The following is a 15,996-nucleotide window of genomic DNA, read 5'->3' as shown; positions in this document are numbered from 1 at the left end:
TTATGAAGAATAACTTTCCTTCGTCAAATTAAAAATAAAAGAGTTATAAATGAAAATGTTGGTATCCATAATTTGAGAAAAATCTTCAAATATTTTTTTCCATTAGAATTGCACATATCAGACCATATTTTTTATACCAAACAATATTATTTCATATACCTACTGTCGGTTCGCTAAACTCAGACACAACCGGCAAGTGATTTTAGTCAATAATTTTGCCAATTTGGCAAAAAAAATAATTACTAGATAAATCGATTCCATCTATGGTGACTTTGGGTGGTGGTTTTGGGTGGGGCAACGGTTATTTTATCGCATAACTTTTTTGTCTTTAACTTTTAAGCACTTTTGATACTGGATTATTAAATTGTGAGGTATTCTAGTACTAAAAGATACTCTTGCTTTAAGTCGGTAGGACACATCGTTTTCTAAAAAAATCGATTTGAAAGTTTTTCGTTTCCTGAATTTGAAAATTTTTTTTGAAAATTAACAAAAAACGATGTATTTTATCAACTTCAAGCAAGAGTAACTTTTAATACTAGAATACCTCATAATTTAATAATCTAGTGTCAAAAATCCTTAAAAATTAAAGACAAAAAAGGTATGCGATAAAATAACCGTTGATTTACCCAAAACGGACGCATATGACCGGTACTAGAAATTCACAATTAATAAAATCGATTCATCTCTGGAATATAAATAAATGTACCAATTTTGGTTTTTCTATATATTTTTTTTTTATTTTTTTATTGAATTTTTTTTTGATATTCAAACAAAATTTTCAAATCGATTTTTCTAGAAAACGGTGTATCCTATCGACTTAAAGTAAGAGTACCTTTTAGTACTATAATACCTTACATTTTAATAATCCAGACTCAAAAGTGCTTAAAGATTGAAAACAAAAAAGTTATGCGATAATATAACTGATGCCCTGCCCAAACGGACGCCTATGACCGGTACTAGAAATTTGCAATTAATGAAATCGATTTATCGCTGGAAGATAAATATGTGTACCAATTTTCGTTCTTCTAAATAGAAGCGTTCTGGAGATATTTAAGATAAACTAATTACCAGACGCCATCTTCAAATAGCTCTAGCTTCTTTAGGAAGCATTTTCGGACTAGATGAATTGGGTTAAATTGTCTTAAAATTATCTGAGGAACCTCCGTTTGTCGGTAGAGTTTCTAAACACCCTGTATTTTAATTTCATAACAAATGGAACCGTCCATTTATTATAAAGGGTAGGCCGTATACTCGTAAATATATACCTACTTAATAAATTATTGCCTTTAAAATATACTCAAATTGTATTTTTCAACATCTTATTTATTTTATATAATAATTAAATTCACTATCAAGTGTCATTGATGTTTTATTAATACTTAATTTAAAATTTAGTTTGACATTCACGAAGTGTCAAACTCAAATGTAAATAAACTATGCTTTGCTGAACAAATTGAGATTAAAAAAGTAGCCTACTTCCTAATCAACCATTTGAGCTGACGTTTAGTGCGTCGGATTGTGACGTCACATTTTAGACTTTGAGGTCGATTATCTCGAAGACGGTTAGAGATATCGAAATGCCGTTTTCAGATTTGGATTCAGAAGGCAAAACTACATAAGAATCCATCGATACACCTGCTCTAAGTATTGCAGGAGCGGCAACGCAATAACACACAGACTTTTGCAAATTTATAAACGAAAAGTTTTCGTTGAAAATACTACTTGTGCAAAGGGTACTGTAATTTCTTAGTTATTGATTAAGAAAATCTTCTACTGCATAATATGGTCTTTCGGATAGGTAGGCTTTTGTCAGTTTACGGAATTTGGGGAATGATGCTGCAGATTTAAGTTGTAGAGGGAGATGGTTGTAAAGTTTTTTTGCGGAATATAATATAGATTTCTTTACTAACTCAGATGACGTGGTCGGTAAGTAGACGTCAAAGGTAGAATTTCTCGTGAAGTAGTCATGATTAGGTCTTGGTGAAAAGACATGTAGATGTTTACGAATTAAGCAAACCGTTTCTAGAATATATAAAGATGGAAGGGTTAAAATTCTGTGATCTTTGAAGTAACTTCTACAATGTGTTGTTCTTCTGAGGCCAAACAGATATCCTATTGCTCTTTTTTGTAATTTAAAAATAAGATCGAATTGGGCAGCTGTACCAGAACCCCAAAAAGGAAGACTATAACGAAGATGTGACTCGAACAAAGAAAAATATGTTATTTTGGAAGATACTAAATTGAGTTCATTCGAAACAGATATTATAGCATAGCAAGCTGAAGATAGCTTCTTCCTTAACAAATTAATATGGAGGGACCATTTATTTAAAACTTTAATGTTTATAATAGTACCCAGTTGGCGAAGATTTATATAACTACTAATTAACACGGACAATGCGTAAATTTGTAGGAATCTGTGTCACAAATCTTATACGTTACATCGAACATCTAGTTCCATACTGTAATAATACCTGAAATAATCCCTTAAAAGGTTCCGCCGAAAAATGAAGCGAATCTGTCCCGTCCCATTTTGTTTGCAACTGTTCTAAATATCCCAAAGTATCGTTAAAACCACACATATTACACCAAGTAACGGTGCTTTTATCAATTTATATATTTTTCTATAAAATGGCATACCTTTTCAATTATATTTTATTTTTCTTTGTGCAGACGTAATCAACGTATGTAGATGTAAAGAGTTTTAAGTGTGTTTCGAGAATCTTCTCAAAGGGTAAGATATTTTTTGTACCTTTTGTATTCTTTATATTTTTAACTTTTATTTCTTTGCCTATACTTTGTATCTTCTTAACTAGTTAGAGCTTAAGTTTATCTCCGTTAGTCTCAGTTTGTTCCACTGTGAATCCAAATTTAGTTCAAATTATCTCAAGTTTGTCCCGTTGGGAGTTCCCTAGTTTATTCGATTGGGAATGTAAGTTCCTCTTCACTGCCTTAGATAATTCCTTTGACTTCAATCCATATCCATAAGGAGATTGACTGCATCGAAGGTCAATTATTATAACTTTACCTAATTTATTGTGAGTACTTTCTGTGAGTACTTAAGTACTATTCTATTCTCAGCCAATTCAAGTGAAGTTAGTTCTCGAGTTAAGAAAATTCATATAATAATGCAAGAGACTAAAATGAGTTTAGGACCTGTGTTTAATGGACTTCGGATATAACGGACAAAAAATCAGATCAAATGTAAAAAAATTTGAATGCAAAAAAATATATGAAAAATCGAATTCTAGAAGGAAAAAACCACAAGGACAGGTTCTCGGCACTGCTTTGTGCTAACGCCGATGGATCGCATGGATTGACTACTATAATTGTTGGTAAATCTCGTAAACCTATTGTTGTCAAAGATATAATCATCAAAAGGCATCATCTGCTCGTTTCATATTATAGCTCTAATAGGGCATAGTTCACCAGAGATATTTTCAAAAATTGGTTTTTAAAGTATTTGTACCTGCAGCGAGAAAATTTCAAGAGAAGAAAGTGGTAATACCGCCTAAAGACGTGAAATGTTTATTGATTTTAGACAAAGCTCCTGCTAATCCCCCTGAAAGTATTCTAAATTCAGAAGATGGCAACTTTAATTGTATGTTTTGCCAAAAAATACGTCGCTTATTCAACCCATGAATCAGAGAATAATTTTGTCAACCAAATGAGTATATTGCAGAAAGCTTTTAAATGAAGGAAAAGTAAAAAAGTAGCGAACAAAACTTTATTCCTTTCTTGACTTACAGATTTGTACATTGTACCTAAATATAGTAGGTACCTACATAATTTCAAAAAAAAATGGATTGATTTTAAACCTATTTTTATACAAGGACTTTTGGCTTTAACGGACATCCTGTCCCCTCAATTAGTCCGTTATATCGAGGTTTTACTGTAATATACTTTAAAATTTAATTTCTTTTTGGATTTAGTATGATTGTGCATATCTCATTATTCATTATTGAATATGTAATGTTAATTAATATTTACGTGCAGTCTCTATTGATTTATGTTTAAACCACGATTGATTAATAGTACTGTCGCTGTCGCCAGGCCAGGTACAACGGTCTCCTTTATTTACAGTTGAGTCCGCGAGTCTTTACCCGTGCGTCATTAATACCTGAAGAGATAAAACACATACTTTTTATCTAGCATCATTCTCTTCCATGCATGAAACTCATGACAAACCAGCTGCCGTTTGTTATTAAGTAACAACACATGTTATTTCTATGAACCATCTAGACTCAGTGCATTGAAAAGAGATAGGTACACAAAAAGACGATTCGGTATGTTTTCATATTTTAAGCACAATTTGTTTGACGTTTCTGCTTTGTTTACTTTTGTGGCTGTCAATCAGTTGAATTTATTGCGGTTTTTGTCGAATTTTTGCGTTTTGAAGTTTCTTTATATTACACAAACAGTTGTTTTCACAACTAATTTTATATTGGGCTTTGAAATTTTAAGGTAAATAATTATATTTTGGCAATTAATATTTAAAACATACAAAGCTAACGTCATTCACACAGTAAAGAAATGATTGTGTTTAGATTTCCGTCAAAGTGAATAAAATAACAAAAATAAAATATGTTACTGAATTTTTTTATAAATTGTTTATTTATTTATAAATCAATAATAATATAAGAATTTATTAAGTTACTTCAAATGTAGCTGTAATTCTGCACAAAAATTTTGAAGCAAAACTTACATTTGACATTCTATATATTATTTGATAACGTTAAATTTTATAATAAAACCCGTAATCGGAACAGTAGCCACTTTCTGTCAGTTGTTGTTGCGTGAAATAGATTTCCGACTTATTTCGTGTGCTTTAAATGATGACGCACTGGTAAAGACTCGCGGACTCAACTGTAGATGGACTTACAAAAGTTTTTTTTATGTATTTTGACCCGTAGAACACGATTTTTTTGGGTAACAGTTGGTCCGGATGTCGATAAGATTGTTATGAACAAAGAACTTGCAGAATTACATAACAGCGATTTCTCGCAAAACAAAACATTTTTTTGTATTGTTTGGGTCATTCTAAGCAAAAATGTCCTTACACGTTTTTTCGCAGAATGCATAGTTTTCGAGACAAACGCGGTTGAACTTTCAAAAAATCGAAAAATTGCAATTCTTGAACCCGAATAACTTTTGATTATAGCAATTCTGCTTAAAGTATTCGAAAGTTCAAGTCAAATTATACCGGGTTTGATTATTTGCATTGCTAAAAATTAATTTTTTTTATTGTTAAACAAAGCTATAAACAAATAGTGTTTGAGCCTTTTGATGCGTGCCCAATGCATGCGTTTTAATGCATGCTACGTAGAAATTACCTGTTTGCAGGCGCTTGCACTTGTACCTACTCGTTCGATTTTAAAATTAGAGATGCATTGAAAACATCACTCAAGCTCTACGTGTTTTTAGCTTTGTTTAGCAACAAAAAAATTAATTTTTAGCAATACAAATACAGTAAAACCTCGATATAACGGACTAATTGGGGGGACGGGATGTCCGTTAAAGCCGAAAGTCCGTTATATAAACATATTATGTTTAAAATCCATCAATTTTTTTGTTGTAAAATATGTTCTATTTACACAGTGTACAAATCTGTAAGTTAAAAAAGGAATCAAGTTTGGTTTGCTACTATTTTACTTTTCTACTCCATCTAAAAACTTTCTGCAATATATACCCGTTTGGTTATCTAAATTATTCAGTGATCCATGGGTTAAATAAGAGATAAATTTTTTTTTTGCAAAAACATACAATTAAAGTTGTCGTCTTTCAAATGTCGAATATTTTCAAGAGGGTAAGCAGGAGAGTTGTCTAAAATCAATATACTGTTATGATCTGCTTCTTATTAATTTTATATTAATTATTATTTATTTGATTAATTATTTAATTATCGCAAATCATACATAAAAATTAAATAAAAAATCTCAGGGTGCCTTTTTTATACTACTAAAAAAAATCCAAATTATCTCACGTTATACTTATCTTCTCTCGTGGGTTCAGTATCTCTGAGTTGATCCTAATCGGGATAAATTAGGGAAAAGAAATAAATCAAAATATTAAAATAAAAATACAGAATTGACTTTTATTTATCAAAATCAATACTCTGAAATCTATCGAATCTAAAAAAACCTGTGGACACAGATGTCCGAATGAAATTTTTACCACTTAAATTTATTATAGTTATCAAAAAACAATTTATCGGTTTGTTCCCGATGACTTTGGTAAAACAAACTAAACAAAACAAATTTATGTCTTCTCAAGATTACCTATATTTACTATTTATATTTTGAAATATTGGAATTTTAACTCATATGCTTTTTACTCAAAAATTTAGTTTCCGAACATAAAAATTTCTTTCACATAAATTGACTGACCTTTTGCTTCACTCACTCTGATGTCTTCTCGTGACCCAAAATAGCTCTCCCTCGTTGACTATGTGAAAGGCTACTCATCAAAGCCTCTCTCCGTTGTCCAGCTTCAAAACTATCAGCATACCAGCACCAATTCTCCAACAAGCCGGGTCTCTTTTGACACGTACTCGATTCAAACAAAACTCCAAAAATTCTCTGCTCTCCTTCTCACAATAATACAGAATCAAAGAGGTATTTCGTCTAAATTTGATCTGTCTCTCGTTCCACTTTTCAACACTATTCTCCACTATCAAACAGCCACTCGTATCTGCTAACTATCTATCCACTTAACACGTCGAACCGCTCCTTAGCGATGCCAAAAACATAATGACTTGTCTTTCAAACTCTCTCAATCATCCAATCCATTTTTCCCCTTCCACATTGCCAAGAATCAAAGACATCGGCTTTTCCATTTGACAAACAAACGGTCACCCTCAAAATTATTCCGATCATCCTAATTACTTTCTGAGAACTATACAATATTTACTCGTGTTGAAACAAAGATACTAAAATTCCAAACTTTCTCCATAAAACCCCTTTTCTAGAAATTGATAATTACCTCTAAACTAAACAATCTTTTTCCATTTTAAATCTAAATACATCGTTATTTTCACTTTAATTATTCACAAAAGTCTTTAATGGTTCATCGGAAAGCTCACTAAAAGAGAAATCTACTTACATCCAAACTTAATTCTAATAAATACCTACAGCTCAATATACAGGGTGTATCAAATTTATGTGCCCGCGTTATTTAAAAAAAAATTAATTTAATTTTTATTTTGCTTTTGATTGATAAAATGCAAACACAATAATACATTTCACCTCTTTAGGCGGTATTTCCAGTTTCTTCTCTTGAAATTTTCTCACTGCAGGTAAAAATTCTTTAAAAAACCAATTTGTGAAAATATCTGTGGTGAACCATGACTTATTAGAGCTATAATATGAAACGGGCAGATGATGAATTATATCTTTGACAACTCTAGGTTTACGAGATTTTGCCAACAATTATAGCAGTCAATCCATGCGATCCATCGGCATTAGCATAAATCAGTGCCGAGATCCTGTCCTTGTTGACTTTTCTTCCAGAATTCGACTTTTCATTTTTTTATTCAATTTTTTTTACATTTGATCGGATTTTTTGTCCGTTATATCCGAGTCCGTTAAATAGAGGTCCGTTCTATCGAGATTTCACTGTATTCAAAAGCGGTATAATTTGACTTGAACTTTCAAATACTACAAGCAGAGTTGCTACTTTATTTTTTAATTAAAAGTTATTCAGGTTCAAAAATTGCAATTTTTCGATTTTTTGAAAGTTCAACCACGTTTATCTCGAAAACTATACATCCTACAAAAAAACTCGTAATAACATTTTTTACTTAGAATGACTCAAAAAATACAAAAAACTTTCTTTGTTTTACGCAAAATCGCTTTTTTGTAATTTTGCAAGTTTTTTGTTTATAACAATCTTATCGAGATATGGACCAACTGTTACCCAAAACATTCTTGTTCTACGACCTTAGATGCATCAGATACTACTTGTCAATACGTTTCAAACTCATGTTTAGTGATAAAAGTCGATTAAGCCGTTTAGAAGTTATTAAGCTACAAAAGTATAATCCAATTAACCATTATCCCCGAAATGGTTTATGTAGTTTTAGTGGTTACGACGCTAAATTTGATCGGGCAAAGGGCAATCCGAGTTCATCCCAGTATGTTTTTTAATCTATTTCAAATAGAAAGAAAATCTAGTGTACATTCGATGTACACTAGATTATTTTTGGGAGATAATGCGATAAAGGCGACCATTTATAAAGCTTAACGTGTAATCGAGAAACGTTAGAGAGATTTTGCACCTCTTATTTTGCAATTCCGTTATGGTTATCGTTATGCTACATCTGCGCAGTAGCGAATATATGATCCGTTATCGTTATTAAACGTAAAGGATTCCGTAATTTACGGAGGTTTAAAGTAGTGCTTATCGTTATCCTTATAGTAATGGTTAAATTTCTTTGTTGCCAGAATGTAAAAAAATCAGTAAAATTACATTTACATAGATTTTAATTTTGATTACCTATAAATTAAAATATCAAAAACTGTTCAAGTATATGCTTAAAATTACAATAACGTTGTGAAGTGAGGTTATGTTTAAATAACGATATCGATGACACGAAAAACCTACTTGACAGGCTGCAAAACTCTGCTTTTTAACGTTGCCGTAATCGTTATGCTTATAAAGTTAACCATAGCGGAGCCAAAATCAGCGGTTATTTTAAGAGGTGTAAAATCTCTCTATTACATTCAACTTCATACATTTAATTTATAAATAACTTTGAAAACTACTGATACAAGAATAAAAAAAAACGCTAAACGCCGTGAAAATGAGTGGCGCATACAATATTCCGGCTACAAAAGATCTGATATGAATATTACGTGGCGCGAAAATGTATTTTCATGTTGATGCAAATAAAATTCTAGTTTTATTTTAAAAGATTTTTTCATAATATTTGCTAAATTTGAAGTAAACGCGCCACAAAAGAGCTTCAAAATTCAAACTGTATCAAAGTTACTCTTTTGTGGCGCGTTTTACTACAAATTTAGCAAATATTATGAAAACAATTTTAAAATAAAACTAGAATTTTATTTTGCATCAAAATGAATTTTGCGGCGTTTAGCGGCTTGTCTACCAAATAGGGCTTCCAATCCCACAGCCTGAGTTCAATCTCGGTATTTGCGGGACTACCAATTTTCAATCCCGCGGGATCTCGTTGTTTGCGAAATCCGGCATATTGGAAATAGTCATATTTATATAAGGCAAATAAAATAATGAATTAATCTAATTATATCGTTTATGCTTCATAAAAAAACAGTAACAAATATTGAAATAACAAAAAATATACCTTCTTCGAAAAATACACGAAGTTTTAAAAATCAACAAATAAAAAAACACATTTTTAACTGAAAATTTACATAGTTTACTTTACTTATTTAGTTGCTATATTACTTAGCTATAGGTTACTATTATTTAGCTAGAGTTTTCAATTGAAAATGATTGCGAAGGAAACACAACATATCTAAACTGTCGTCTGCTAAACGACTGCGTATTTTAGAGGCAATATAGCCAGCAGCAGAAAATGCCCTTTAGGCTTCCACACTTGTCAGCGGTATTTCTTTTAAGGCTTTATAATATGTAAATGTAAGATATTTTTCCATTGACCCCCCAGATTCATATATTGATTTTTTTTTATAATGGACTCGTGTATTAGTTCGATATGGTGATGGGCAAAAGTATATTACATCTTGACTATAAAGTTAACTCTAACTCCTGTTGTAATCTAATATCAAGATCGGAATCCCATGACGGAAACTCTACATTGACGTTTCTTACTTGATCAGCCGCTTCGTCATCATTGCTCTCAGCCTCTTCGTCACACGACGCGTGATATATCGGTGGTGCGGTCACATTTCTACGTTGTTGTAAAATACGTCGGCGCAAATACAAAGCTAATTCTGAAGCTAACGTTGAATGATTATCTTCTAGTTTCTTCATCATAAATTTGAGCGTAGCTTCAGCAGTAATGAGATTGGCATCTTGACGGCAAAGGAGTTCGACAGCAAGTTTTACCGGATTCAAGATATTTTTAGATTTACTGAAACATCAAAATTTACAAAAGTCACCGAGCGATAGCGCTGGAGAGAGGTCGAATGTATGCTTTTTTCAGTCCCGCAAATCCCGCGGATCCCGCGCCTGTAATCTGGCATCATGCGGGATTGGAGAATGACGCGGGATACCGAGATCTCGGTATTCGGCGTTTGGAAGCCCTACTACCAAATACGGAAATTGTTGTAAGGAAAAAAGCTACTTACGAAAAATTAGCTTGTTAGTAGTAAATGATGAAAATAGGCCTGAGATACATGACTAATACTATTTTTTCACTTCCTTCATTATTGTATTTTAGCTTTTATTTTAAATCAAAGAAAAAAATTATCCACTTTTAGTCGAGGCATTGAAGGACTGAAGTGTCGATTTTTTTGCAGTAAGACGGATTTTAATGCGGATTGGTGCGTTGGATTCGTGAGAATGTCAGGAAAGTTTGTGAACTAATGTAATGAATAAGAAATCTCAAATTGCATTTGTGCATAAGAAAAATGCATTTCGGTAAATAGTGGGAAAAATTGACTCAATTTTCTTACTCGGGTGTTTTTGGGGTCGCTGAAAACGAATATGAGGTCGGCGAGAGTGTGCAAACTACCTGGTGCCTGCAGCGGGTGTAATAGACGTCTTCCTCTGGAGTATTGTGGTAATTTATCATATAATTGGCTTAAACTCATTACTCGGGGTTTTTTGGGGTCGCTGAAAATGAATGTGAGGTCGACGAGAGTGTGCAAAGTACCTGGTGCCTGCAGCGGGTGTAATAAACGTCTTCCTCTGGAGTATTATGGTAATTTATCATATAATTGGCTTAAACTCATTACTCGGGGGGTTTTTGGTGTCGCTGAAAACGAAAATGAGGTCGGCGAGAGTGTGCAAAGTACCTGGTGCCTGCAGCGGGTGTAATAAACGTCTTCCTCTGGAGTATTATGGTAATTTATCATATAATTAGTTTAAACTCGTTACTCGGGGGTTTTTGGGGTAATCTATTTTCTTCGATGTAACTATAGTGATCGAAAAGGGTGGTCTTTTTATTATAAATAAACATACATTTTTATTATTATAATATACAGGGTGTAACAAAAATACAGGTCATAAATTGAATCGCATATTCTGGGACCAAAAATAGTTCGATTGAACCTAACTTACCTTAGTATAAATATGCACATAAAAAAAGTTACAGCCCTTTGAAGTTACAAAATGAAAATCGATTTTTTCCAATATATCGAAAATTCCTAGAGATTTTTTATTGAAACTAGACATGTGGTACTTTTATGGTAGGAGCATCTTACAAAAAAATTATAGTAAAATTTTGATACACCCATAAAAACTTTATGGAGGTTTTGTTCCTTTAAACCCCCCCAAACTTTTGTCTGCGTTCCAATTTAATTATTATTGTAGTACCATTAGTTAAACACAATGTTTTAAAAACTTTTTTGCCTCTTAGTACTTTTTCGAAAAGTCAGTTTTTATTGAGATATTTTGAATATTAGTCAAATCCACCACATATTTTTAAATGGTTAAGTACGATTATGGAGACTTGGTAATCGTATGAAAATTTATTTATAATTTACATTTTTAGGCATATTTTGAACCATATTAAAAAAGAAGCCACATCTTGATAAAAGGTGCCTTATAAGTGAAAAAATACTAAGAGACAAAAAAGTTTTAGAAACATTGTGTTTAACTAATGGTGCCACAGTAATAGTTTAATTCGAACGTACACAAACATTTGGGGGGTGTAAAGGAACAAAACCCCCATACAATTTTTATGTAAACATATTAAAAAAGAAGCCGCGACTCGATAAAACTGCCTTATCGAAAAAATACTAAGAGTCAAAAAAGTTTTAAAAATAGTGAGTTTAACTAATGGTACCACAATAATAATTTAATTGGAACGTACACAAAAGTTTGGGGGGTTTAAGGGAACAAAACCCCCATTATACTTTTTATGGGGTGCACAAATTTCACTATAATTTTTCTTTAAGATGTTCTTGCCATAAGAATGCCACACGTCCATTTTCAATAAAAAATCTCGAATAGTTTTCGATATATTGGAAAAAATCGATTTTCATTTTATAACTTCAAAGGGCTATAACTTTTTTTATGTGCACATTTGTATTAAAGTAAGTTAGGTCCAATCGATCTATTTTTGGTCCCAGAATATGTGATTTTATTTATGACCTGTATTTTTGTTACACCCTGTATTTATGGTTAAAAAAGTTCATTACACAAAATGTATCGTAATTTATCTTTAAAATTCATTTTCTTTATCATTATCATCTTCTTCTTTATTATTGCCTTCCTCTCTCGAGTCCAATGCAATATTTGTGCAATCAGAGCCTGCATAATTTTTGCAGGCTAAATTACAAACTAACCATGCTTCCTGCACCCGCATATGTTGCCGCAGTCTGACTTACAACTACAAAATATTAAATTTAAAATGTATGGAGGACCAGGTGGCTGAGTCATTCTAACTGGAATTACTACATTATTTTGTAATTCCCATCCCCAATCGGTTGGGTTCATGTTACTGTCCTCTCCATGCAGCCAAATTTGTGTTTGTAAATATACCCTTTTTAAATGCTGACAATCCAAAAAAGAATTTTTTCAATGACAATCTTTTTATTTTTGGTAATAGCCATTAAGTACATTCTGTATCTAGTAATTTTCTCTCAAGGCAAAACCACATCATTCACTTGCGCCTTAATTCAAACTGCTTTAAATGATATGAATTTCGAATTTAGTCGTTGCGATATTTATTTTCAGCGACCCCAAAGACCCCCGAGTAACAAGTTTGGGCCAATTATTTAATAAATTACCATAATAGTCCAGAGGAAGACGTTTATTACACCTGCTGCAGGCACCAGGTAGTTTGCACACTCTCGCCGACCTCATATTCATTTTCAGCGACCCCAAGAACTCCGAGTAATGAGTTTAAGCCAATTATATGATAAATTACGACAATACTCCAGAGGAAGACGTATATTACACCCGCTGTAGGCACCAGGTAGTTTGTACACTCTCTCCGACCTCATATTCGTTTTCAGCGACCCCAAAAACCCCCGAGTAATGAGTTTAAGCCAATTATATGATAAATTACCACAATACTCCAGAAGAAGACGTTTATTACACCCGCTGCAGGCACCAGGTAGTTTGTACACTCTCGCCGACCTCATATTCGTTTTCAGCGACCCCAAAAACCCCCGAGTAAGAAAATTGAGTCAATTTTTTCCACTATTTACCGAAATGCATTTTTCTTATGCACAAATGCAATTTGAGATTTCTTATTCATTACATTAGTTCACAAAGTTTCCTGACATTCTCACGAATCCAACGCACCAAACTGCATTAAAATCCGTCTTACTGCGCCAAAGATCGACAGTAAGGCCTATTTTTGTGCTTCAATACCTCGACTATTTTTTATCCTCATTGAAATACTATATCAGTCAAAACCATCCCTGTATCAATTTCCAGAAATATAAAAGCCAGCAGATATCAGAGAAGTTGTGTATAGAGAATTAAATTGTGAGTTTTACATAAAGAACAGCTATTTGATAACAAAATGTTAAGCTTCCGTGAGCTTAATACACACAAAGGAACCAGAAAAAAGCTTATCGCAGATATATTCCCTCCGAGCTTTGGTATAAACGATTTAATGTTTTCTTTTGTGGTAGAAACCAATTGTGCTTTTTACGGAATTATGGTTAATATTAATGTTTAAATCGGTCTTATGTTTATCCAATAAGTTTTTTCGTTTTACCTTTCTTTATTAGGTATATTCCATTATGAATTTAGTATTATTATCATAAAATTTATTAATTTATTAGGAAATAAGCCATAATTTAATTTGAAAATGAAATTTATTGACGTTTAAAATTCCACTTCATTTCTATCTTTTGAATTTTCATCTGATTACATCTTTCTCGCCACATTGTTCCCTGATGATGTTGTTTCGTATTCTATATCTTCTTGTCTTCCCTGCTATTGCTCTTGGTGTCTTCATTTCGGCTGTTCGTAGCATGCTTTTGGTTTTATTGGTGTTTTCTCTTGATTCAATGCCTTAATTATAAATTATAAAACTAATAACAATTATTATAAAGTTACAATGAAATACATTAAAAATAAATTATGCAATAATAAAAAATGCAGTCCTAAAAATGGAATGGAGAACAATCAAGTTTATTTTTAAAAATGTTCACATTTGAGGCGGTTAGTTATACAAGGGAAAGTGGAAGGAAGAAGAGGACATAGTGTCGCGACATACATTCTGTTTGAAAAAGTGAAAGCAGTGGAGTGGAAAAACAAAATAGAACTCTTCAGAATCGTTGAAGACAGAATAAAATGGACCGCGATTATAGCCAATGTCCTTAAAGGATGAGGCACATGAAGAAGTTCAGATAAGTTGCCGATGTGGTGTCTTGATCCAAATTGTTCCAGATATTAAATATTCTGTTTGGCAAGAAGGTCACCCTTGATCTTGCGGTTGTCTATTCCCTCTTTAATTTGTGTCCCCTTAATATCCCGTTTTGGTTTCAAGTAAATATGGTAAAAAATAATTTACAACTCAATGTTACGATTCTGTTATTACCCTATACAATGGAAATTTGACCAAATTATTATGATTGCTAAACCAGGTAAACCACCTACTGAACTTAATTCATACCGTCCCATCAGCTTACTATCTGTTATGTCTAAGGTATTTGAAAGAAAGTTCTGAATTCTGAATAGAATTCAAGATCTTGTTGAAGTTGATGAACTTATACCACAGCATCAATTTGGTTTCCGACAGCATCACTCAACCATTCAACAATATCATCGAATCACTAACACAATAAAAAGCTGCTTGGAAGAGAAGAAAATATGCGCTTCTGCTTTTCTTGACGTAAAGCAGGTATTTGACAAGGTTTGTCACGACGGTCTCTTATTTAAATTGAAAACACACATGCCTCACCAAATATATCTCATTCTCAAATCCTACATCAACGAACGATATTTTCAAGTCAAAGTTAAGGCTTCAACATCAAACTTTCATTCTATCCATTCTGGAGTCCCCAAGGTAGTGTCCTTGGCCCATTCCTATACCTCATCTATACAGCAGACATATCTACCAATAATGATATCCTAATGGCTACTTTTGCCGATACAGCAATTCTAACTTCAGACGCAGATCCTGAAAATGCTGCAAACAAACTTCAAGATTACCTACAAGTGCTACAAACCTGGCTTGAACAATGGAAGAAAAAAGTTAACGCCGAAAGATCGACAGCAGTTACTTTCACAACAAGAAGACAGACATGTAACCAAAGTACACATCAATAATATATCAATTCCACAAAAATCTGAAGTGAAATATTTAGGGCTGAATCTAGATCAGAAGCTTACTTGGAAAACCCATATCAAAGCCAAACGGACACAGCTAAATATAAAAGTTAGACAAATGTACTGGCTACTTGGAAATAAGTCGAAACTATCACTCGATGCTCCATGCTCCATACTCCTATCCCAATGCTCCATGGTACGTATCCAACCATACCATACACAATGATCTTGGTATTCCATTCATAAAAGAAGTCATTGACCTTCAAGCAAACAGAGCCAAAGAAAGAAATTCCACAAACGATTGTCAAATCATCAGAGAACCACGACTACCTACTAGACGTCTAAATAGAACCTGACCCGAAGACCTTGGGGATTAGGTGAAGACTTGGAGAACCGTTAATTAAGGTGAACTTGAACGGTACCCGCTACAAGCTATATACCAGTCAACACATTTGCTAAATACTCCTGTAATACTGAGTAGATTGTAAAAATTTGCTGTAATAGATAAATAAAAAAAAGTAAATATGGTGTTTAGGTTTCCAAATTATGTTACGGTGTTGCAAAGAATAATGTCACGCATATCAGATATACGTAGAGAACATGGAC

At 32.8% G+C, this 15,996-nt stretch overlaps 1 protein-coding gene across 4 annotated transcripts in view; it reads left to right on the top strand.

Moving 5' to 3' along the window:
* The window catches only part of LOC114330180 (protein nervous wreck), a 163,716-nt gene that overhangs the window by 121,561 nt on the left and 26,159 nt on the right, over window positions 1-15,996 (top strand). The window lies entirely within an intron of this gene.

Source organism: Diabrotica virgifera, chromosome 9 (genome assembly GCF_917563875.1).
Source record: "Diabrotica virgifera virgifera chromosome 9, PGI_DIABVI_V3a".
In the NCBI taxonomy this organism is placed as follows: Eukaryota; Metazoa; Arthropoda; class Insecta; order Coleoptera; family Chrysomelidae; genus Diabrotica; species Diabrotica virgifera.
This window is presented reverse-complemented; position numbering and strand designations above follow the sequence as displayed.